General features: G+C 35.2%; 1 protein-coding gene and 1 pseudogene across 1 annotated transcript in view; both read right to left on the bottom strand.

Annotated features, from left to right (window-relative positions):
• The window catches only part of LOC122576833 (lachesin-like), a 538,671-nt gene that overhangs the window by 423,933 nt on the left and 89,016 nt on the right, over positions 1-25,722 (bottom strand). The window lies entirely within an intron of this gene.
• Positions 16,100-16,219, bottom strand: LOC122577166 (annotated as a pseudogene).

Below are 25,722 nucleotides of genomic sequence, written 5' to 3' on the forward strand. Positions count from 1 at the left end.
AATTTTCAATATGTTTTCTCATGTTTTTGTTTCTTAATATCTGTAATTGTGTGTTTTTGCTAATTCTATTGCACTTACACCACTTTAGAACTTTCTAATTATGTCATGTTTGGTTTCGATGGTTAGAACGCAGTTAGTTTCATACTAAATTCTTACAATCAAAATTCACTCAATCGAATGAAGGAGAAAATCTATCAATTCATTATTAATGACTAACTCATGACTTACAGTTGGGATCTCAAAATGTCACAATTGGCACTTTGTCTTCTCGTTTGAATAACTTCAACGGTCACTGTCCACATTCTAATGTTCAAATAATTAAGGTAGAAACAAATATATAAATAAATAAATGCTGAATACGATTTTTGAGAAAATGCACTTTCATCCAACATACACAAGATGCGAACAAACGTATTGGTTAAAAGTCCAGAACTTTTTTTTAGTAAGAAGGAACAAGTTACTCTGACCAGATTTAGAATTGGTCATACTAACCTGACACGTTCTCGTCTTATAACTGAAAATGAACCACACAAGTGTAAACACTGAAGCTGTATTTTGTCTGCAGATCATCTTCATAAATTGTAGTAACTTTCCCCAACACAAAACAAAGTTTGATCTTCCAGATGATATTCAAACATGCCTAACTAAATCTTCTTCACTTTCTCAAAGATATTAATTTGTATCAGCAATTATGACATTGTAGACTATCAACTTAGTTGTAACATACGCTATATTCTATTAATTTAAGTTTAGGTTAATTGTACTGCATCTTGCTGTCATTGTATATCGTTGTACTGTATGTGTACTTTATGTTCAAAATTTATTGATATATACTATTAAGTGAGTTTGTAACTTGTTTTATTATATTTTACATTTTGTTTTTCTGTATATTCTTGTTATGTATTTTATTAACTACGCGACCTTAAATAAAATAGATAGTAAGACATCCCTTACTGGGAAATATCATGTTCCGATAGTAAAACGTTCGGATATTAGATGTTCGGACGAGGAGGTTCTACTGTACTTTGAAAAATTTTTAAATATACATTGTACATTATCTAGTGTTTTTCTTTTCATGAAACTTAATGGCAAAGCTGATAGATACAAATATTTTCATCGTTTTCAATACTACAGAATGCGTTTAAATGTGATATTTCATTCGATGGAGTAAATATCGTAATATAAAAGATCCGTTACTCGAAATTATTTTTGCGCAATTTTAGACATAAATAAAATTTATATTAAAAATTCCATTACAGTCTATTGATATAATTTTAACTGTTTTACTCGATGTACGAAAAATTGACATTTTCATTAAGAGAGTATAAATAAGGGTATCAATGGTTGGCGAGGAAGTGTATCATTTTTGAAAAGTGCAGCAAATGTTTTAATATCGAGTCGGTTATACAACTGACTTTAATTCTCTGCTATTAATAATAATAAATAATAAAACTGATCCAAAACATTGATAATATGAGAGAAAAGTAAAAAATAGATGTACTGAGATTGAAAGCTGCGCTTAACTTTCTATTAACTTAATATCTGCAGGCATTCATCGAGCTTAAAGTGAACGAAATACACGAGTTTTTCATGCGTATTAACGTATTCCAAGTATTATTTTCCAATGTCGGTCAACTATTAATCTGCTAAGAGTGGGACATCTTCATAAGGAAACTAATTTATGTACAAAACGTAGGTGAAACTTTATTTTTCTAGTTATAAATAATTGAATTTTTGTGGAAATACTCTCGACGAACCAGCTGATGAATTTTGCTCTCTGTCTCATCCATGTTTCATGTTTCTAACTCTGAAGATACAGAACACGGGACGATAGTAATTCACTGACTTAGGGCAACTATTCGCCACATGTATTTCTAGCGTAAAATGAAATTGTTCACAATTTGAAAAATGATGCTCAAATAATATCTTTTTACATAAACTTTCTTCGTTGTTTCGATGCCTCGAATCGATCCTAGAAATGTCTTTTCACATATTTTGTGACATCCTGTAGTGTCAACTGCAAACGTGCAAACAGCAAGCTGACATATTACTGCTGGGGAATGACACGAAGATTTATGCGATGGAAAGTGTAATGAAGAGGGTGATGTTGAATGTTCTGTATAGCTAAAGTGCTATTCATACTCAGAGATATGTATGTAAAAGAATACTTATTCATCTATTTGACCAAGAGAGTAGAAATTTTTTAATAATTGAATCACCTAACTTAATATTTTTACACGTAGAATACACTTTGCAACTGCATCGATGCATAAGAATGCATACAAGCCACTCAGAAATCTACAACATACAACGCAACGGTTAATTGCGCGAGACACGTTTTATATGTATATTACAACAATTCATAGTTTATTCGTAAATTTGTAGATACGGTAGTAACAGCTGACATTGATTGTAGTGTCTCTTATGTTATTAATCATTTGTTATTAAAAGTAATTAAATTGGGTTTGCGTAAATGTGATAATAGAGTGAATTCAGGTTGGTAAATTGTAACCAGCAATTGTGTGTAATTACGTGTACGAGGGGACAAGGATTCTAATGCGAAAACAGAACGATTACAGTAAATACCAAGTGTAACTGCAGCTAAATGAACCAGTATGTGCGTGTGTGTCATGTTATAATTATTTAGAATATTTCAATTCCAGTAAAATATAAAACTTCTTCTCTTGGCAAATATTCCTATAAATTTAATATAAATTCGTCAAATTTGATAATGTGCATATTTCAAAGCGATAGTTTGCAGATCACAGTGATGCAGGTCAAAATTTTCAGAGTATCGTGTTCATATTCATCATTCAGAGTTTCAACTTTTAATAGTATCATCCCTTTAACGTTATGGCCAACTGACAATAAGTTGCAACTTCACTCCTTGTAACGATAAACGCGAAACAGCATTTTATTTCAACTTATTATATGTGCGAACACATTTTGAAAAATTGTAAGGTAGTTTTTAGACAATTATGTTAGTCGATTGAAGTTTGTTGATAAATGGTAAATATAAACATGGTGTGATACTATGGAAATAATAATAACAATAATCACAGGTAATATAAATAATTGCAATACGAAAATAGAATATTAAAGTGACAGACCTGACAGCCTCGCCGCTATTCGCAGCGTTCTGTTTAATATAAATTATAAAGTAAAGTATCAGTACAAAGAAAATATCAGAACGGATATACAGGTTCATTTAACAAATGTTATGGTGTCAAGTAGACTGTACTTCATAAATTGCATAACAGTATGACTGTGAAAAATATGGTAGTAAAATTTTATACAAAACATGTAATGTCGTTGAAAAATTTAATAAAGCTGCGACATTTTATTTCCAGAATTAACAATTATAAAATGAAATGCGTCAAATGTGAAAAAATTATTTAGCAAAAATAAATACATTAAAATTGGAATTCATCATATATTCCATAATCAACTATTTCATTTTTACAAAATTAGCTTTAATTAAAGAAATTGCGCGATGTCGCATATGTGTCACGTCGGTTGCTCCATGTAGATTCTGAAAAATTTGCAGCTAAACCTATTTGTTCATTAGCGTTTAAGAAAAAATTATGTGGACAGCTTAACAGAGATTAATAAATTCGATATTGGTGACATTTCGATGTAATTTTGTGGCCATTTGCTATGGTTCTTGATTATAGTTTTCAAAAGACAACAATTTCTCAGCGGCTATATGATCACTCCATATTACTAGTCGCCGCTGACGTGAATTCACACCATTTCGTAAATTTCATTCAGTTGTCGCTTAATTATCATTCAACGGTTTCGAGCATATTGTTTGCTGAAAATGAACAGTCAGGCAATGGGAATTGATATAATTTTATAATATAATTGCGCAATACTGTTAACATCCTATTGATCGAAGAATACAAGTTGTTCATTAATCTGTTGGGTTTAGTTCGCCACAAAATATGTTGTACAGCTTGCAGTGTTCCGATACGTTGAGCTGCTTTTTCTTGGGATATAAAGTTATATACACATAGAAAGTGTATGAGTGGGTAAACTCATCTGCAGTTTCTTGACCACGGATCCAGAAGAATCGAAGGCAGATAGTTTTCAGTTGCCGCGGCTCTATAGAAGAAACGAATTTTTTTCGCAAAGGAAATTCGTCGGATAGGACAAGTGGTTACAAACATGGTATGGCAGAGCGATACTTTTAAATTCACTCTCGTTTTAATAGCAGAACCTCGCAGCAATCAGCTATGGACTTATGGAAATTGTAGACGGCACCAGCTGAGGTTCTCGCGTCAGAACCGTCGACAGCGAATGTGTTAATGTAATTAGAATTGTAAATTTATTTGCACAGTGTAGAAATTTGTGAAGTTTTTGTTTTCGGAGCAGCTTTCAAACATTGATATTATGCAAATTCTCTGACCTTCAACAAGTCCAGTTTTATAATACGTTCTAGAAAAACGAAGCAATGTAACGAGCAGCATAAAGTGCTTGCGTTGATTCCCAGCGCTATCCCGTTACCAATGATTTGATTCTAATAAAGGCGCGTCTGCATGGTGGAAAGCACGTATTTAAGTAAAGCGTAGCAGCGTGACGCGGCAGGTCGGCCAGAAACGGGAATGTAAACGCTTAAAACGCGTTAAACGGCAAGGGGAAAAAGACTAAAGGATAAAGGGAACGAGCTCTTTCGCACTGCGTTAGCGACACTCTCTTACACAACGTGCGCTCAAAAGCTCTTTCATTCTTATACATGTATGAGCATTGTGCGTCATTACAAAACATTCGCTGATGTATTCATAACCAGTGCTTTCGCTCATATACGACGTATGAAGCGCCAAATGTCAGCTGGCGCATCGATTGCATACAAGAAATGACATATTACACTCCTCTTGAGAAATACCACCATCTTCTCCGTTTTTCGATTCTATCGAGCTTTTCTTCATTGTTCGCACGAACAAATAACGAAACGCCATTCAAAATATAATCGTTTCGACCTTTACATCCACGACAACTGACGAGTTTCGAGAAAAACCAAATTTCATATCGCTTAGAAGAAGCATAGTAGCCGTAAGACTCTTTTGATCCACTCGCGAGAATAGCTGTCAGAAAAGTAACGCAAATTGAGAAATTAAATTTCGTTGGCGGATACTCGGTAGACGATCCGAACCGCGTTATGATACGTACGGACCGTTTATTTTGAAAGTGGCGTGAGTCCATCTTTTGAAAAAATTGAAAACACACACATATATATATACTATACGACACGGCTGTTGCCTGACATTGGCGTGTGTCATAAGTAGTTCATATTTTTAAGAGCGTAATTTAAACAATTTTAAAAGTATTACGGAAAGTATTATACATTATCCATCCTATATATTTTTTCGTATCACGTGCATTGTGTACAATTTTGCACTTTGAAATTTCTTACAATTGCATAAAAATCGGCAGATTAAATATTTATGTACATACTAATATGTGCTAATAATAAAAAATAGAATTCCATTTGTAAATAACAATTAATTTCACTATATTAAGTAGCGTATTTATACTTGCCAAATAACAAACAATTTACTTTTGTTTTTCATTTCAACTCTTAAATAACAAATGACTCTCTATTTAAATAATTATTTGAATAAAAATTTATCAAGCGTGAACGTTATCTTAATAGAAAGTTAATAACATCATGCCAGGAAGATGATCGATTGCTGACCGTCGAGAAAGACATATGCAGGAAGCAGAAAATTCAGCGAGATTCTTTTAATCGATATTGCATATCGAATCTTTAAACATTAATCGTATTTCGATGATATTCGCGTTAATTACCAACTTTAATGTACAATTATTGTGTGATGTATAGTCATAAACCGCAAAGTATTAAAACTTTATTTCAACGTGTTCATTTCGTTTCCAGACGGTTAATAAATATATGAGCCAATTATTGCCACTTAATGTATTTACGGCAATTTCCATTTTATAATTGTCTTATGCTTTACACGAAGGTTTATTTCCCAACCGCTATCTTGTTCACTCATGAAAAAGCCATTTATCAAACGACTTTGCCTCTCAGTTACTCGTGTATTATCCATTATTCTTCGCGAGTGTAAATTCCCGATTTACTTCATGAAGCCCGTCCGAATTTCCGCTCGGCGAAAAGCCATTGCTACTACTTTCAGAAGTAGACTATTCGGTATAATACCGTAGCTTCCTTGAATTGTTATTGCAATCGTCCAAGTTTTCAAAATCGCAATGGCCCTGAAGCAACCTTCTTCCACACAGTTCTGCAGCACTTTCTAACCCACTAATGGCACTTTTGGAGAAACTGCGATCGATGGTTCTGCCCAGCAGAACGGCTATACGGTAAAACTACATACGGAATGGCCTACAGTTTCTTCGAAAGTATACTCTGTTCGAGACGTGATCACGTATAATTAATTCCGCGATTAAATGTTATAAGAATGTCATAAATATCAATTAGATCTATCCTTACTCTTTTAGTCTGAACGTTTGGGAACTTTGCTACCTAATGCTCATATTTTATTTTGCTTTAAGATATTTGTAGCGTAGATAAACTTTTTTACACCTTTACGCGTTTAAAATTAACGTGCTGAGATTAAAATTAACTATTACAACTAAGGAACAGTACGAATAATGTCTATAAATATCGCGAAAAAGAAAAGGATGGTGAAAATATTGGATAAAAAAAGTATGCCTTGATCCAAAAGAGACAATTATTTTAAACATTTTCACAATTGAAAAGCGCGACTATAGCATGCGGGCCAAAATTTACAATGTCAAATTGCTGTAATGCTGCATATACTGTAATAATATAGTACAGTAGATTAATTAAAAATCTACAAACTGAAATTCCTTTCTTCCATTACTATTTAGGTTAATAAAATGTGATTGGTATCTCCATTTTTTCCAAACTTCAATAGCGTAGAAGTTCGTAGAAGACCAAATATTTTCGATAACCCATGTGTTTGGATAATAGAGGCTACTCCCCACTAGCTACTGCTATGAGACTCTATGATAGAAATTAACACAGGATAACCAAGGTTAAGAGATAATTTCGACGCAGATTGTGTTAAATTTCATGCCAGCTTGGACAAGACACAGGGACGTGTATAATTTCAGAATATACATTCGTATAGCTGAAAATAATCAAGTTAAGTGAACGTAATTTGGATAATAGAAACTCAGCTATCGACGGTAAACAAAAACTAGTTCGTACAAAGGAGTTTCCGATAAGCGAGCATGTACTTTATGTAGAAACGGGTTATTTAAACAAACAAAATATCGCGAGAAAAGAGTAGCAAACAACTACAAGTACTTTTAATTCCACTTTAAAACCAGCTGAACCAAACAATAGAGCTAAATGTCAATCTAACTATGCCACATGCTGAATTTGTTTAGCGTTGTGATTATGCAGAAAATACACCGCCACTCGATCTTAGTACCTAAGATATTCGCAAAGAGTTTCGATACAATTTGTGTTACGGTTGCACTACATTTTGAAACAGGCGGTAACGCTTTAAAAACTTTAAGGGAGAATATAATCCAACCTAAAACCATTTTTAACAATCTGTAAATAAAACAAAAAATGCACGAATGGCCTTAGTCTTTGAGTTATACGCAGAATATGTTTGGTGGTACAGTAGTCTCGTACTCATATAAAATACACGGTTTCGAATTTGAAAATATGAGAAAATATATAAGAAACATAAAATACGTTTCACTTTTTATTATATCGTGACGAGATGGCCTTAGTCGGATTATCGAGGTTCAAACGATCAAGATGATATCAAACATGACTATATTTGACCCACAATTTTTAACCGAGCTACACATATGTAATAGGTGATTGAGAATAAGAAATGACCTAATTCTACAGTATCTTATTACATTCTATCTATTCTGTCTCGCTCGCGCTGCCTACTTGTCGCTCTTGCCCTTGATACACCCACGGCACAGTGAAGAAGAGCCGGATAACGTGGGCCAATTCTCGGAAAGTCGCATTTCCGGATATACGACCAAGAACGCCCCCCATTGGCGGACACTACGTACGCCCGCGAATGTATTTAAAGATGATTAACATTACCGAGCCAAGTTTAGATCGGTCGTTATATAAAAATGTGGCCACCTATCTACCAGAACAAAGCGAAAATGGAAACTAAATTTAATTCAAACAAAGTGTCCTCTTTTCTATACAATTAACGAAACAAGTTTTTCTTATTAAATGGTCCGTGTGAATTTCAGTAATTTAAAAATATTTCATACACAGAAACTATTTCTGCAATGTCTTATATCGAAAATAAAATAATCAGAATGACACCACGTTCTGGTAATTTAATTGAATTTGGAAAATAACGTTAAGGAATAATTTGTTTAATTGCTTTTAGATTATTCAACTAGTAGCTTGGATCCACTGGATATCACTCGTAAGAGTAGAGTGAATTACATACGTAGAATAGCACCCGCCTCTATGCTCTCTGCAAAGTTAATACGATTACCGCATGAAAAATTGCTTAATAAGTTTAATGTAATTTGAGAAGGAATTTCGGACTGTGTAGAAAGGTTTCGCATGCATATGTACGGGGTATAAAAACTAATATCAAGGTGCAGATGTTGTACCGTAATCATTTGTTTCTGACATACAGGGTCGCTTCAAAGTAATTGAATTTTCGATCCACGTTTGACGAACCTGTTTATACAGGTTGATCGATACTTGTCGTTTAGTAACTCTTTTTCTGATAAATTATTTTAAGACCCATCTGCATACTGGGTCATTTTCAAAACCAGTAATTTTAAGTAATTTTCCCAAACATTTAGATTTACTTAAAAAATTATGGCGGCGTGTGGCAACTAAAAGCTACCGGACGACGTTCTAGAAACTTGGAAGACTATCCAAGAATTTTTGGGCATCTTCTAAAATACAAAAGCCTTAAAAAACAGCGTGCACTTAAACGCCCTAGTATGCAGACGACGTCAGTAAAAATAAGATTGCAGTCCTTCGACTTGAGGTTAATATTAGAAAATGCACTATTTTGAAGTAGTCGCACGAGCTTGCGAGGGAGAAGATTTTTCCTCGAGCCAGTGTCGCGCGGTATAATATCGAAAATTGTACAGGGTAACGAGACCACTCTTACCCTGGTCATTGGGTAAACTGTTTAATGTTGCTGCCGTGCGAGCTACTTACTGCAATATACATATATACATATACTTGTAATAAGATTCATTGCGATAGTTTCAACACGATTAAGTAATTATTAATCATTATGATTTCATGAAACTTCAAAAATAATATATGGAGATACATTATAAAATCTTCGTGATCATTTGTGCTTTATATCAAAATCTACAGGAAACAACGTAAATATTGCTCAAAATGGATGCTTCTGTGATGGGAAGTTTAAGAGAATTGTTATAAATTAAAAAAAAAAAAGGGAGGAGAAGTTGCAAACAAATACATCGTGAATAGTAGCTTTGCTGGAAACCTGGCCTAAATGAAATGAAGATATACTATGGTCCATTAATGGTGCTTTTGAGAGAACTCAAGCTACGGTTCTCGTAATGGGGCTTTCGAAAATGCTTTCACGGTAAACCCATGAAACAGTGTTTCGCTATTCGTCCATTAAGTACATTGCATTTGAAGTACATATACGTGTATACCTTCTTCGATCGCATCTTTCCCAAATTTTCATAAATCGCTTAAAGAAACGATTTAATCTAACAAGACCATTGTGCATATCGTATCCTCGCATTTAGAAACAAACGTAGCATATTTTTCAACTAGTAACAAATTTTCATAATTCGTCAAAAAATATAACTAGCTATTAACGTTCTGTCTATAGATCGTTATATGAATAACAAAATTTCACACGACAGTTGAAATAATCGTAAAATTGTTAAAAATGCGTATTGATATTTTAAAACATCTGATAATGTTATACCAACTCGAAAGAAAATTTAATATTCGAAAAGTTCTAGTGCAAGTAAAATATTTTGCTACTGATATTCTACATAGGTTTGCTACTGCATCGTAATATTCAAAATTACTATCGGCTATCTGAAAAAAGTGATTGAGGATTTCTTGAATCGAATATATCAATTTCTATAGACTAGAATGTTGTTCTATGTTGTTGTACTATGCATATGCGCTGGATTTTACACAGGATGTTCATTTGGAAAATTTACGTCCAACTATCTCGAAAACTACGCAGTTTAGGGAAAAAATGTTTGAAACAAAAGTTTCGAGGAGAAAGCGCAACCGTGCTGCTCGTTATTAATTTTTTAGCCTTTTTATAGTCATCCAAAGGTCAACTTGGTCTTTTAAAATGGAGATCATATTTTTTCTTTACAGCCTCCTACTCTGCGAGAGAAGAGAAGAAACTTGTATAGAAAACATTTCTTTATCGCACTTCATCTTAAAATGATATATGTTCAGATAAACATTTATTTCAGTTTTTGTTATTTCCAAAGCAGCGGAGGAGATCAAAGTGTACAATCACTAACGATTCGACTTTTTCACCAGACCTTTTAAATACACAAATAACGAAGCATTATAAAATGTTTTCAAAATCTTGGTAATTTTAGGAAAAGTGAGAACATTCTAAACACATTTTATTCCGATGATTTGTGTATCAAAAAAGTTGTACGGATAAAAGTTGAACAAATATCTTTTTAAAACAAAGTTCGATAAAAAGGTCTTTCTTATAAAAGCTTTTTCTTTTTTCCCGAAGAACGAGAAAAAAGTGTGATTTCTATTTGTCCTACAAATTACCTTGAAATTGGCTGAAAAATAAGAGACAAGTTGCATTGTTTTTATTTCAAACATTTTTTTTCTAAAATGCGTAGTTCTCGAGGTAATTGGATTTTCAAATGAGCACCCTGTATACAAATGTTTACCAGAGTATGAAGTAGTTTCTAATCTAATAGTAGATTATTATCTGCTTGATTTGTGGCCAATTGTCACGCGCGTGACATAATTCGTTGTGAATTGTATTTCATTGGAAGAATCTATGATAAATGTCTATAAATAATCCTTGATAATAATTTCGTGGAAATGAAAATATAATATTTTGATTAACGAATGACTCGTCAAATGCTTTAGATTAAACCAGTTTCTGCCAACTACCTAATTCGGTATCAAATAATAATACAGAAATAAATAAATAAAATTGTCTCTCATTATTATAACGTAACTACACTCGAAGGCTTGATTTTTGCGTGTATTTGTACATGGAATTATATTTTGCTTCGTACATGGCACTATTTGAAAATTTAGCTTTCTTCAAAAACGGATACTTAAATAAAAAGAGTTTGTTGCATAGTTTCGATCTTTGTCGAACAACATGTAGAAATTTGTATATATATATGTGAATTTCCATACTAATATTTCGTACCAGTCATCGACCGTTTCTCAATTATCAAATTATGCAACAATTTCTTAATCTTTGACTTATAACTTTTGTTTAACGTTATACGGATGAAAAATGGGACTAAAGTTCCGATAAAGTCGGTCTTTTAAAAAAATTGCCCTATTTGATAAATATATACCATGTAGCATATGATACAATACCAGTATTGACATAATCGCCGCAGCAAGCGCACTTTGGCATGCAATGACATCGCTATTTTCCGGTTTTGGCCCATTAAACCCCATTGACGGTGCGCGTTTGAATTTTCATACGGTCCATATCGTCATGCGAATTAACCATATTACACGGGTCAATCACACAGCTATTTTCATAGTCGCTGAATTAATGTATCCCCAAACACGTTTGATGTATTGTGATATGTCGCAGATAGACCCATTTACCGCTTAGGTAGCTGAATCGTTGCAACTGATCGTGCTAATCAATTGGAACCAATTGATTTCCATGGAATAATTAGTACAAACGAATAGTTTCGATGAATCATTCTCTCTAAGAATCCTATTACTTTGTTATTAACTGCCAACAATTAAACAGTAATTATCCAGGTAACAATCATCATTGCGTATTGCGTGCGTAAAAACACACACGCATCTTCATACAAACCAGATAATTTGCATATTTGAATTTTTAATCTTTCCTTTAATTCGTAATTTGTAATCTTCGTCGATATGAGTATTTTCAGCTACTAAAACTGTTAAAGAATGCAACGCGGTGACTTTATGATACAGCGAAGCAGACACCTGGTAAAGATTCGTCTTGTCAGAGATCGATCATTCTTCATTTGCTTGCTAGAAAAGTATCATAAAGTCATATTCCGAAGGATCTTTGTGCTGGCTGGACCGCCCTGTTGTCAAACCATTGTCCACCCTGAGACTAACTTCTTTACCTCCGCTCAAGGGGAATACGTCGCCACAGACCGGCTGGACGAAGGTGACCGCAAAGTTGGTTGACTGCACATGTCCATGTTAGCAAGACAGATAAGATTATCTTGATTAACATCTTGAGTCGGCTGTGAGTATATTTCGATTAGTATGCTGTTTGTAATCGTTATAAACGAAGCGTCATCAAACAAAATTTACACTTAAGATTACAATTTATTAGAATCTGGAAAGTAATGGGTATTGCTTGCAAAATGACAAAAATTTTGGGCGAAAGAGTGGGAAATGCTTAACTTCTCATGTCGCTATAAATTATCATGAATTTTTTACTTTGGGTTATTACATTGACATGTCTAAAATCCATGTTTTATTAGCTACAATAGTACGATGATAAAAATATGTTACTGCTATCGGAAAATCATCGATGACCTTGAAAATTCGAAAAAAAAAAATGGCTCTGAGGGTAAAACACGAATCACAATAATATGTATTAATCCAAATAACATTTGACTCGTACATTTTTCTGTATCTGCAGAGGTAACGAAGATATTAAAAGCGGACACGATAAGCGAAACGTCTGTACATAGATGTGGTTCGAATCGAAATTACGAGTGGCACGTGGTTTGATTCATTTCATTACTCTTACCCATCATTTCATCGAGGAGAAACGACCATGTTATTTAGAAAACTGGGATAACTAGACGCATTCGTGCTATTTTTAATCTGTTACTCCATCTGAACCAATAACTTTTTAATGTGTATAAAATATTCGTATAACGAATAACGAACTACACTCTTTAATACGATAATATTATATCATTATTTTCTGTAGTATTTAATAATAAATTAACAATAAATTGTACAAATCCATCGAAAGAAACGCAAGTGTTCTTCACCTAATCTTAACGCCTTTATCTACTGACGTCTTGTCTACGTTTTATAATTGCTATACGAAATATTTTCATTATTAGTGGATTTATCAGAATTTGTTCTAGTGCTTGTCATAAATTTGTCATTTGATATTTTCTATCTTTTATTAAAGTAGATTTTCCGCCGTATTTTCAACTTTAGCGTGTATGACTCTACATAATAACAGGGAAATGAGAACATTTACGCGAACAGTAACTGTGCTCACACTGAAAGATACGCGCTATTCCTTTTAATGTTACATCTTCGTAAATTTTCTCCTGTTACTGTACGGTCGTTGTACGTCATGGAATGTTTGTAAACATTTGTTATTGATACCTCTACCCCATTCAGAGAGTACACAAGATATTAATATTCTCGTGTTATCTTCTGCATAGCGTGTACGTGGACAATGCACGAAGAATAACACGTAGCATCATGAGTTAGAGTAACGAGGAAAAGTTTGAAATGCTCTTAATTTACGCTGTAACCGTGTTCTACAACGGCTAGTGAATCGTAGTCGATATTATTGGCATTTTTATTCGAGAAGAATAGCGCACTTTACCGATTCCAATGAACTTGAAATATGTTATCGAAATATATTAACGTCCTGAGAAAACTTCGATTAAATTTAATTTATTTGATTTAACAATTGACTTTTTCTATAGCTTTTTAACGTGTATAAAATATTCGGCACGCACAACTAATATACGGAACAATCTTTAAGCAGATGAATTTCTATGAACGAAATAGTTACATATTTTTTATACTAAAAGTTAAATTATTTTCCACAGTAAGAAACATTAAATTAGAAGAAGGTTCGATTTCAGAACAAACACGACGTAAACAATAACCATCGTTGCTCGACGATCAAACATTCGAGCGGATACAATTCAAATGCGAGGCTGTTTCTCAGCTTCTACAAAACGGGTCGAGATGAAACATATCCAATTTTCTTTTCAAGACACTACGCTATATAACAGACAGAACCCGATCGAAATTCGTTCAGTAGTTTTTACGTGATGCGAGTACGAACAAACAAATAAGCAGAGGGGCAACATTTTTGTAAGTTAAAATTACTTTTTTAGATTCCATAGCTGATGAGTCGTTCCTGGATATCTGCTTTATTTCTTGTTTATTCGATGTACAGATACAACCCTTCTACTCTTTCTATAATTCTGGCACACAAGTGACTGTATTTTTTACCTAAATTTAACTCATTGATGCTAATCATCTTTAATATAAATAAAAAAAAAAAATAAATCAACGGATCAAACTCGTAGATTGGGGTTAGGTTAATATCCGGCTGGATATACAGGGTGGTTGGTAACTGGTGGTACAAGCGGAAAGGGGGTGATTCTACGCGAAAAAAGAAGTCGAAAATATAGAATAAAAATTTTTCGTTTGAGGCTTTGTTTTCGAGAAAATCGACGTTGAATTTTCGCTCGGTACGCGTGCACTTTATCACGTCTGGGCTGGCATAATCGGACATCTAATTATTGGGCCATATTTTTTCGAAGGAAATGTAACGTCAGCAGCATATTTCAATTTCTTACAAAACAAACTACCGGAATTATTAGAAGATGTACCGCTGAGAACTAAAGGAAGTTTAATTTTTCAACAAGACGGTGCATCGCCACATTTTAGTGGTCATGTGAGAGATTTTTTAAACCAACATTGACTTTTATTTATGGAGCCATATTAAATCAATTGTCTATTCTGAAGAAATGGTAAGTTGCGAGCAATTGAAAGAAAAGATTATTGTAGCCTTTCATACTTTAAAACAATCGAGTACGTTAGAAAGTGTTCATAGAAATTTAATTAGAAGAGCAGAAGTATGTGTTCGGCAGAATGGGCAACATTTTCAGCAATTTTTGTAATAGTAAACTTTATGATTACTTCATATTATTTCATTATGTATTCCTAATCTTCCGTTACGGCAAAAATAAATTTAAACTGCGATAATATCCATCGAGACAACGATCTACAGTGAGATCCGTTATAACGAGACGCGATAAAGTGCACGCGTACCGAGCGAAAATTCAAAGTCGATTTTCTCGAAAACAAAGCCTCAAACGAAAAATTTTTATTCTATATATTCGACTTCTTTTTTCGCGAAGAATCACCTCCTTTTCGCTTGTACCACCAGTTACCAATCACCCTGTATATGTCTACTGGTTTTATTTATTACTATGTATATGACGAACACAAGGATAAGACAGTGCAACATTTCTTACGTCAATAGATTGCTTGACAATTATTTTCGGCCGGCTGCTACTCTAGTTCAACCTATAACCCGTTCGTTTTTCTTTTTTATTCATGTTGAAGTGATTCTCACTTCTAGGAAAACTCTACATCTCTAGTGTTAGTTTTCTTAATCCTGGAAGCCATTCGAATTCTTCCAGTACGTAGGTGGGAAGGATTCGCGAATTCAACTTATCAGGAAGTTTGCACTTGTATTTATATACATTAAACAAGCATTTTCAAAATGGATGTACCAAAAATCATGGTACAAGCCGAAAGCGGAAGATTCTCGTGCAAAAGTAAATCGAAAATGTGGATTGACAATTTTTGATACAAGGCTACGTTTTCGAGAAAATTGACGTTGAAATTGTATCAAGTACGGATGCACTCGAGAGGTAACGACATTCGATCGAGCCGGTTCCTTTGTGCTCGGATACTTTGTTCGGTGGTACTCGATTCCCAGTGCAACAGAAGTCGAAAATTAGACTGACAGTTTCTTATACCAATCTGATACCATGAAATTTCAGCATATCAAGAAACGTGACTTCTTACTTTGAAAACGTGTGATAATTCATTTGTACGTGTATGAGAGAATGGCACAATGTATGGTGACAGTCGTGTTAAAAATATATTTTTTTCCAAAATAAAAAATGCTAACACCACACGGACTTCCCAAGCGGTCACCCGTCCAAGTACTATCCGTGCCCAGCGCTGCTTAAACTTTCGTGATCGGACGAGAACGAGTACATTCAACGCGGTATGAGCGTTAGCTGAGGTATTCTGTTTTATTATTTCATATTATTGCATAAAAAAATACTTACGAAACATACAAATATGCATGAATATAAAAAAGGTATGCAAAATCTTGCCTAGCTTCGTTTTAAAAAAAAATGGACTGTAAAGTCAAGTAGAGGGAATTTCATAATTGATTTTCGCGAAAACAAAGCGAAAAATTTTACATTTTCGACTTCATTTCCGCCGCACGCAGGGAGAATCATCGCACACGTATTTTGTATTCTTTCAAACGCCATATACACGTATAATACTTCTATATTGACTTTATTTCATAGATTTATTTATAACGATTGAAACAGGAAAACGATGATTATTTAATTAGAGCTTAAATGTAGTAATGTAATACAACTGAAACAACTAAATTTGTACAACTACACAACTCCTGAGTGACAACTCGCAACTCAACTCACAACTCACTACAATCGACAACTCGCAACTAAACCGCAATTAATGAACAACGACTAACTGACTTTCTCCATCAAGACAACCCCTTATCACAGTTTTCGTACTTTCATCACACGCACGTGTTCCGCAGCCGTCCATGACCAGAGATGGTCACGCGCGCCTTTTCCAAGGAACTACTTTTCCGAAGGACTAAATGGCCTATTGGAATGTCCACTTTCTATCTACATCGTAATTCGTACTCCTAGCGAGTTTCTTCTTACGATTATTCCACGATGCTACGCTATTCGCAATACAAAGATAGAATATTTTATTTTATACATCACATTGTGAAAATAAAGATATTTTTTTTTTTAATACTACTTCATATTTAAAATATTTTTCCTATAAATTTGACCCAGCACTGATCAAACGCAGTGGATGTGTAGAGCGAAATCGTACTGTCAAAATTAACATATCCGTAAAGAAAATTAAAAAAATACAAATGAGTTTTAATTATATAAATATCTAACTCATTGGTTCATCAGTTCCCTGTAAAATACTATTTCGAATTAATTTAAAGTCTCTTAAACATGTAGGAAATGTTTAACCAGTTTAATCACAATTAAAAAAGTGTCTCAGTCAATATTGAAGTAGTCGAGTAATAATAATCTTTTAATGTTTCAAAAGTCATATACAGTAAATAGGAAGATACTTATTTGCTGATAATATTGACACAATTTAAGGAAATAACAATACGTGTCCGATATCGATGATACCGTGCTCTGCAACTTTAATAATTAACCTCGGGTAACAGATTTACGAGGGAGAGTAATGACTCAATGCGCAAAGGACAAGCGATGAGAAAGTTTCGACTTGTCTTCGACGATTAAGACGAGATTACGAAGCGACTGAACAAATGCGACCAACTATCGTACGACTATACGAACGTGTCGATGCTGCTCGCATTTGAAAGACCCGCGCTCAGACTGTTTACCAATCGTTCGCTCATTAAGACGATACTTCCCTCCACATGTAAGATACTGTTCACAGCTGTAGATTTCGCATACGACTGTCCACTGATCGTTACGCCTGATGGAACGACCATCAACACTTGCAGCCATGTCCACGCACGCTTGAAGATGTTGACGAACCAAAGAAGGCAGCTGAGAAGACCATCAACCGATCGTTAAGACTGACGAAACGATATTTTGTCTGCACGAGCGCTTGAAGGACGCTGAGAGATTGAAACGGTTTTTTACTTCACGCTTAACGATTCGAAGGCACGCAGACTGACTCTCTGATCGACGTTCACGATTGAACGACTCAAACGAGACTGCCGATTCCGTGTGAGACTCGAGCGGGTGTTCAACAAGGCCCAAAGCGGAGATTCGCACGCCGATTGCTTTTCAAGAAAATCGCCAATCGGCATATTCGCTCGCAAGGCGTCGTTTACTGCGTGAATGCGCTCCAAGTGTGGCAGATCCTTAGCGGGAAGCGCGTGATCGATACCTGGACGAGTTTGAGGCTTCGGACCGTCAAAATCCGTCAATTATCCTTCCAAGAAACTCACGTTTACGTCACTCTCGTCTGTTGGAACTAGAACGAGGCATAGAAAATTAAAAATACTGCTACGAATCGTTTTAGCTATTAAAGTATCGTTCTAAAATGGCGCCTCGCGCTTTTGTTCCTTTACGATATGTATATTTAAGAAAATAATAATGCAAATGTTAATGTAGGTGGAATTGTTTATAATCTAGGAACACAGAAGGTAAAAATTTGAAAGCGCAAGGTTTGTTGTCTTTGAACTTTCAACTACAAATATCAACATTACGTGAATGGAAGGGACACTGCTGCTTAGAAATCGATAGTTGGAATATTATATTTAATTGTTAAGGACTAACTTGAAATAATTTTTAAAAATAGAGTTTCAGTCAATAATATCTACCATAACAGCTATTTATACAAGTTTTTAAGTAGTAGTAAGTGTTTTACACGAAAATAAATGTTTTTTTACGTTAGAAACACATATTCTTATGTAAGGGATACAAGTAAGCGATTATATTGTAAATGTCACTAATAAAATAGTAATTTTCATGAAACCATACATATTCGGTTGCATTACGCATAATTAGCCATATTGAACAGGAATTAAAGCGACGCCTATTTTGACAGTTAATTAATTGCGCTGGAAAGCTCCGATACGGCATGGATTAATACGCTCGTTGGTCAGCAAATTTTGTAAAACTAGTCTTCATTAATTGGATCAATAGGAATTAGAGGATATCTGAAGGTACCGAGTGGACCGTAATTCGTGGTACGAGTGGGATAAGGAAGAGTCATTCCATGGTCGAAGATAAATCGAAACGATAAAGTATCTTTCATGACACAAAAATCAATTTTCTAGACAATTTGTTAGAAAATTGATACTTTGCATGGTAACTTTAATTATAAGATCGTTACTATTATAGATATGATAATAATCCAAAACAAATATATACATAACTGAATTTTTTTTAATAAAGAAACTTGCGGTTGATTTCCAAAGTTCAGTTCTTGATCTTTAGATTTTTCATTCATTTCTGAAAGATAATTGAAAAAGATATATTCATTTATTTAGAAACTTACAAGTACGTGCAATGTCCATTGTTACAAGCAAAAGAAAAAATATAATTTGGAAGGCAATTATAAATTTAAGTTGTAAGGCAGTACAGCGACGATCTATAAAAACGCGTTCGAGACTGGTGACTTTGAACAAAAAATCTCTCGAACGACAGAGAGATTTTTTGCATTTATTACGAAAAAATAAGTAAAACTAATCAATGTAGGAACAAGAAAATAAATATTAGATAATTTTCATTTAAGAATGCGTATTGGTATGTGTGAAGCTCAAATCAATTAACATCGACCTATGGAGAAGTAAAACGTATAAATTAAAAATATCGATGAAAATGATTTTCATTTAAGAATTTACTGAAAAGAAGAAAACAATTTTTCAATGAGGTATCATCAAGGTAATTGAATGTAATAACAATATATAGCGAGAACTGTTCATGTTAAGCACACGCGACAATCATAAAAAATAAAAAGCTGCCGGACTCATATTAGCGTAGTTGAAAAGTTTTTAGGACTTCAACGCTTTCAGAGATTCTCTATTTGATTAGATCAATTTTGGATTCATGATTTCAGTCGAACATTCTTCCATTTTTAATTTGCAGATACTAGAGAATTGTGTTCTTTAGAAATTAATATCTTTAGTATTCTGATAGAAAATAAGCACGTGTACGAGCTTCCTGGCTGGTCGAGAAGCGAGGAAAATTTCGCTTACAAAATTTCACTCAGACAGACGGACAAACAGAAAAGTAAGCTAAATAAAAGCCATTAAAATGGTTTGGGACAGACAGTCCGACATCTTGCACGTCGCGTTCACCTTGTTTAAATCTCCTTGACATTTTCTCGTAAAGCTTTTTTACGAAAAAGAACTAAAAGAAGCTACTTAAGTACTCATTGTAAGTGGTGAATAAATGAACAACGTAACGGAAAATGTGAGAAAATGTTAGAACGTAGTGATAAAGTGCTGGAGCTCTTGTCGACATCCAAAGAAAAGTTACATATTTCGAAAATTATCGAGTTCTTAGTGACTTTATCCTAATATTTTTAATTCTTTTTGTCCGCAATCGAACAATTGGGTTCTATTAAAAAAAGAGCAATTACACTTTGCAACTATATCGCTATACTTCCGTAAAAAAAAACGTACAGCAAGATAATGATAAACAATGTAAAATCTTTCTTCAGTTCTTTTTTTTATCTGAAATAGGAACAGAGTTACCGTCCGGCCCAGTTTCTGGACTCGGCCTGAATAATAGATTGAAATTGGGGTTACAATTGCAGGATCTTTGCTATTTTGTTAATATCGGGCAGCATTAAAAGATCACTAATCGAATTTATCGTTTAAAATTCGCTTTCAAAGCAAGATACTTCAGTGGTTAATATGATTTAAAACGCGTTAGGCGAAAACGAGGATGCGCAAGAGCGACGGAGACACAGACACGCTCTACTAGGAATAGTCTGCATTCGAGATGGCTCGACGTCCATTAAACTTGCAGTCTTTTTATCGAGTCTGACCCCTCTCTGATACGGCCCAGGCAGGGACGGCTCCTCTTTTCTCTTTTCTCTGGTAACTTTCAAATGGTTCGCGATCGTCGTGTCAAACGGCGCCGAATGGCGAGCAGTCGAATAAAGGAGAGAAAGGAAAACGAGGAAAGAGCGGTAGCTACATGAATAGAAAAACAGTGATACACCTAGACAGGTAAATAGAAAGAGGTAGCGAGAGGGAGAAAGAGGGCGTAGAAGGGGAGGCAGGGGGCAGAAAGGGCATAGTGGGGAAACTAGGAAACTTAAAAAGACGGCAAAGCTATTGCATCAAAGGGACGGCAGAGAGTCAGATCAGCGTACAAAGACGATACGTCGACGCAGCTCTGTTATGTGAACGCCACTGACTCGATTGGAAAGGCTGGATGCGAAGCTGAAGCTGCACCTGAGAAATGCGGTATTTTCATTGAGAATGTTCCGATGGCTATTCGAATGCCTTTTAAAACAAAGTATTTTCTTCTTTCAATTCTCCAATGACAATCATTCGCAATTTCAATCGCGTCTTCAAAGTTTTAATACGAACCTATCGATTTCCTGTTTAATACTCTTACTGAACAGCCTGGGTATTCCAAGTGTAGCTAATCTATATATCAGGGATCAACAAGTTTTCTAGGTATGTACGCACCTAGCATACACGAACGTCGTGATTTTCTTGACAAAGGTAGAAAGCAGAACAAAGGGGGAGAGAATTTTTTCGTAAGATCCTACGTGTAGGCCAAAGATATGTATTTCTATGAGAGAGCAGGTAATTAGAATGTCCGTAATGCACGCGATATGTCAAAATCCGACCGTGAATATATGAGCTGACGCGGCATACACGGTCATAAATTCTTGCGTTGGCAGGCAGTGAACTGGCGTCAATGGTGCTTCGTCGATGACCGAGTGGAAACGAGAGAGACGATGTTGACAGAGCAAAGCAGAAAATCAAGTAGCTAGAGAGACGAACAGAGACGGGCGAACGCGATCGAGCGGTCGAGCGGCCGAGAAGGGTAAGGGTGATATGTGTCTGGACGCGAGAGGACGAACACGGATACAGAGAATGAGATCTATATATTATATAGGATGTCGGGAAGCGTATAGGATCGTGTGTACGCTAGAAGGAAGAGAAGAGAAGAGAAGAGAAGAGAAGAGAAGAGAAGAGAAGAGGATCAGCTCGCGCGTCGCTATACCGAGATTCGCGAACGTATGAGCAACTGCGTGTACGCACACAAGAGACACGATTCGAGTGTAAGTAAAGCCGTGTACACAAGGGTGTCGGGGTTAGTGAAGCGGTCCTCTGTAGTCGAATATATGCATATTCAGGACTTGTTATGTAGCTGGCGATATGGCTGCAGGCCGGTCGCTGTGACGCGGTGGACCACGCCGGAGATACTGGGGGATAGTCGGTGACGGACTGCCGGACATCCGACCTGTTACCCCCTCGAGCGTCCTCCACATCAGCCGCCTCCTCTCACGCCTCCTCTTCCCCAACTTCCTACCCCCTTTCGACTGGTAGCGAGCGGAACGTTGCCCGACAACGTCCTCTCTACTCGCGTCCCTTCATCTCCAATAGCTGATTCCTGGTTGGTACACCGTAACTGCGTGTGCTCCAGTTGATCGGTCAATCGAATCGCTACGATCTATCTGCGGACGATCACGGCCCTTCAGTCTGGTTACGTCGATGTTTCGACTAGTCAGGATGTCAGATAAATTGTACAAATGATTTTGGAATCAGCTTATGTCTCGCGTGCACGCGTGCTTCTGTGATATCAACTACCCCGTTAATGCAATGCCAAACACACCGAATCCTGAAATTAATTTTCCCCCGTGAGATTCTTTGCCATTTTCCTTTCAAACGTACCGTTTTTTCTTGACAGTTTCCTCTTTACGTTCCTAGCCTTACACACTTATGCTTTCTTTATAGATTTGTAAAATGTCTACTTCGTCTTGGAATTTTTCGTTAAATTGCCGAATATGCGACATACGAGCAGAAGAGCAGGCACGGAACAGCTATTTTAATTAGTATCGTAAACATCGCTGATTAATATTTTTCAATTAAATTTACACATATTAAATATTGTGCATTTCGTGTTTTGTGGTGTACATGTTTTTACTTTCGATCTGCCTGTAGATCCTACACGTAGTTGCGTGACCCCTTAATAAATAATAGAACTTTACGTCTCAAAGGCGAAACTTGTCGTTTTAGCACTCGAGTAGCTTTTAAATAGTTGCTGATCCATCGAACAAAGTCTCTTGGCAACTTAATTACCGAACTCACCGTTGTAAAATACGCAGCTAGACGAGTGAAACTTTTAAACGCGGAAGCTTGTATTGCTTAATCAGGGCTTAAGGAAGAAATAATATCAGGATTATTGAAAAACTTTGAGAGATATACTTTAAAAATTGCAATACATGTTGTAATTATTTAGGCAAATTTAAAGAAAAAATGATTAAAAAATCCGCGAGTTTTTCATACTTAAGGACAATATATAATCTCCTTAGACAAGAAAATTTACGTTATTTTCCATCCCTTTTATGTTTCCTTTCTTCTTTCATGCGTTTACAGTGCAGCTATCGTGCCTGAAAAATCAAGAAAAAAGTCACGAAAAGTATTTATAACTGGGATTCGAGTTGGCGTGAAACTTTTTGGACGATTTTGCGTCAGCATTCTCATATATTTCCCATGGTAAGCTTCAGGCAATGATCAGGTACCAAGCTACGTGCTCGACATCTTCAACGCTTTCTCGAAAGACGAAGGATTTCGCTTCTACTCTGAATAAGCTTCACACATTCTCCTGGGTGCCTGTGCCATTCACTTAACTCCTTTTTCTTCCTGGTACTCCTGTATGGAGCTGTTTCCGAAGCACGTGGACTTTATCTCGCTCAAGTTTCGTACACGAATACTCGTCCGTATGTGACGATTAGAAATGCATCGAATCGATTCCTTCGCTACGCATTTTCGACATTCTTAAACGATAGATTTACGCGAACAATATCAATTTTCGAGATACGGAAAAATGTTTGAGACAAAAGTCGTATGCGTTTTGAATTCAACGAATAAGATCCTGCCGATAAAGCTGCGAATATCGTGTTTTAAGAGAATACATCGTGACTTTTCATAAGTAACCTTCGAATCTTTTACATTCGCTAGTTCTGTTCACCGTGTAATGACTCCCTAGGAACTACATAACTTGCTGTAAACATCTCGAAAATTAAAAAAATTGTTAACGAGGCTCGGCTTAGGTGACTGTATGACCCTGTATGTTATATGTTATTTATTCATTTTAGTTTATTATATGTACGTAGGGTGGTACACATAAAGTGATATAAGAGAACTGATTACTCGAGGAACAAGAGATTCTTCTGGCATAGCATTCATCCCTTTTTAAATAGCATGCCGTGTTTATTCTTGTTCATTTAGATAACTTTTCTGAACATTTACTTAATGTATTTTTCGTTATCTTGCGTAATTAATACATTCACCGCCATGACGGTCACCGGTGACTGTCACTGTGCTTCCTATTTACGCAATGTGCCTCACTGGTGACCGACGCGTGAAAAATATTTTAAAATACATACAACATGCAATTACTTACGTACACCAAACACTATGATTATTCGTTAACAGCTGTAAAAGAGCGTAACAAACAAGATGTATTGGTAGAAAACGTGATACATTTATTTGCGAAAAAGATTACATGGGCATATTACGATGAGCCGCAATAAAGTATAGCAAGCGATAGTAAAGGTTGTTAGTACAGATTCCACAGAATTAGGTTACTTTTTTTGTAGGATCTTTTGCAAATTCTCAATTGAATTTTTTCTCATTTACTTTATAGCATCTGTTCGTTAAAGCCAATAAATTATAAGATGTAATAATTCTCGTTAGAATAATTATTTCGTTAAATTAATTTCTATCCGAGGAAGCCACGTCTATATTTCTGATTTATTCTTCAAAAACTGACCGTTACCAACGAAAGAAAGAAAAACAGAGATATGTTGATTAAACTTTTGCAGTTACACACGCGCTCACTTCCTGCACTAATCCAACAGCATCTTTCCCATTATATTTCGAGGCGTTTGTAACAAGTAGACACATAGGTGGTATTAGTGAAAACACGCCTGCGTTCTGTGAAAATACACCTGGCGGTGAACGTGCTAAAGAGCTATGACGAATGAAAGGTATAAAGGAAGACTACGGGAGGCTTCAAAGGGTAATTAAAATAGACGCGCTGCCAGGTAAAATTCTTTTATTAAATCGTCTCATTAAACGTTCAAAACGGTGATCGTTCAAACATTTGTTCTCTCGTGTTCTCCAACAGTCATTAAATCTCTCGTTCCTCAAATATCAGTCCTCTTGTATCATTAAAATTAAAAGAATTAAAAAAGGCACTTTATGCGGGCGATCCTGTATAATTTCTTCAAATGTATTTTTGGGAAAAACTTTTAATTTACAAATACAAAGTACCATAACTCGATTAACGTAAAATTTATTTACCTATTATTTATAGCATTGTTAAATATTATTCACGAGTCTAAATAATATTTTAGACACTAAACAACGCACGTAACATATTCCATTTCCGGAAACTGTAAAGAGGAGTATAACAAACAGGCATGGAGAAATTTTTAAATCGATTAAATAATATGCTTTATAAGAATTTAAATGTTTTCCACTTTTCACTTTGCATTATTTACATCAGTAGCTATTAATTCAAGATATTCTTTCATATCCTGGCTTTTCCATATTTTACTTGTAGAGAAACGATAGCCAATGAAAATTCAATTAAAACGAAAGAATTTATCACGTACAGTAGAATGTGTAATTAAAATACAGTTAGACTATCAGCAGCCCGAAAGTTTATATTGTTTAAGTTTCCAATATATAGCGAAGATGGTATAACAATGGAATGTGAAAAATTCCACTAAAGCCATTTAAGCGCTATTGCTATTTTTCTATCAACTTC

This window comes from Bombus pyrosoma, linkage group LG17, assembly GCF_014825855.1.
Source record: "Bombus pyrosoma isolate SC7728 linkage group LG17, ASM1482585v1, whole genome shotgun sequence".
Taxonomy (NCBI): Eukaryota; Metazoa; Arthropoda; class Insecta; order Hymenoptera; family Apidae; genus Bombus; species Bombus pyrosoma.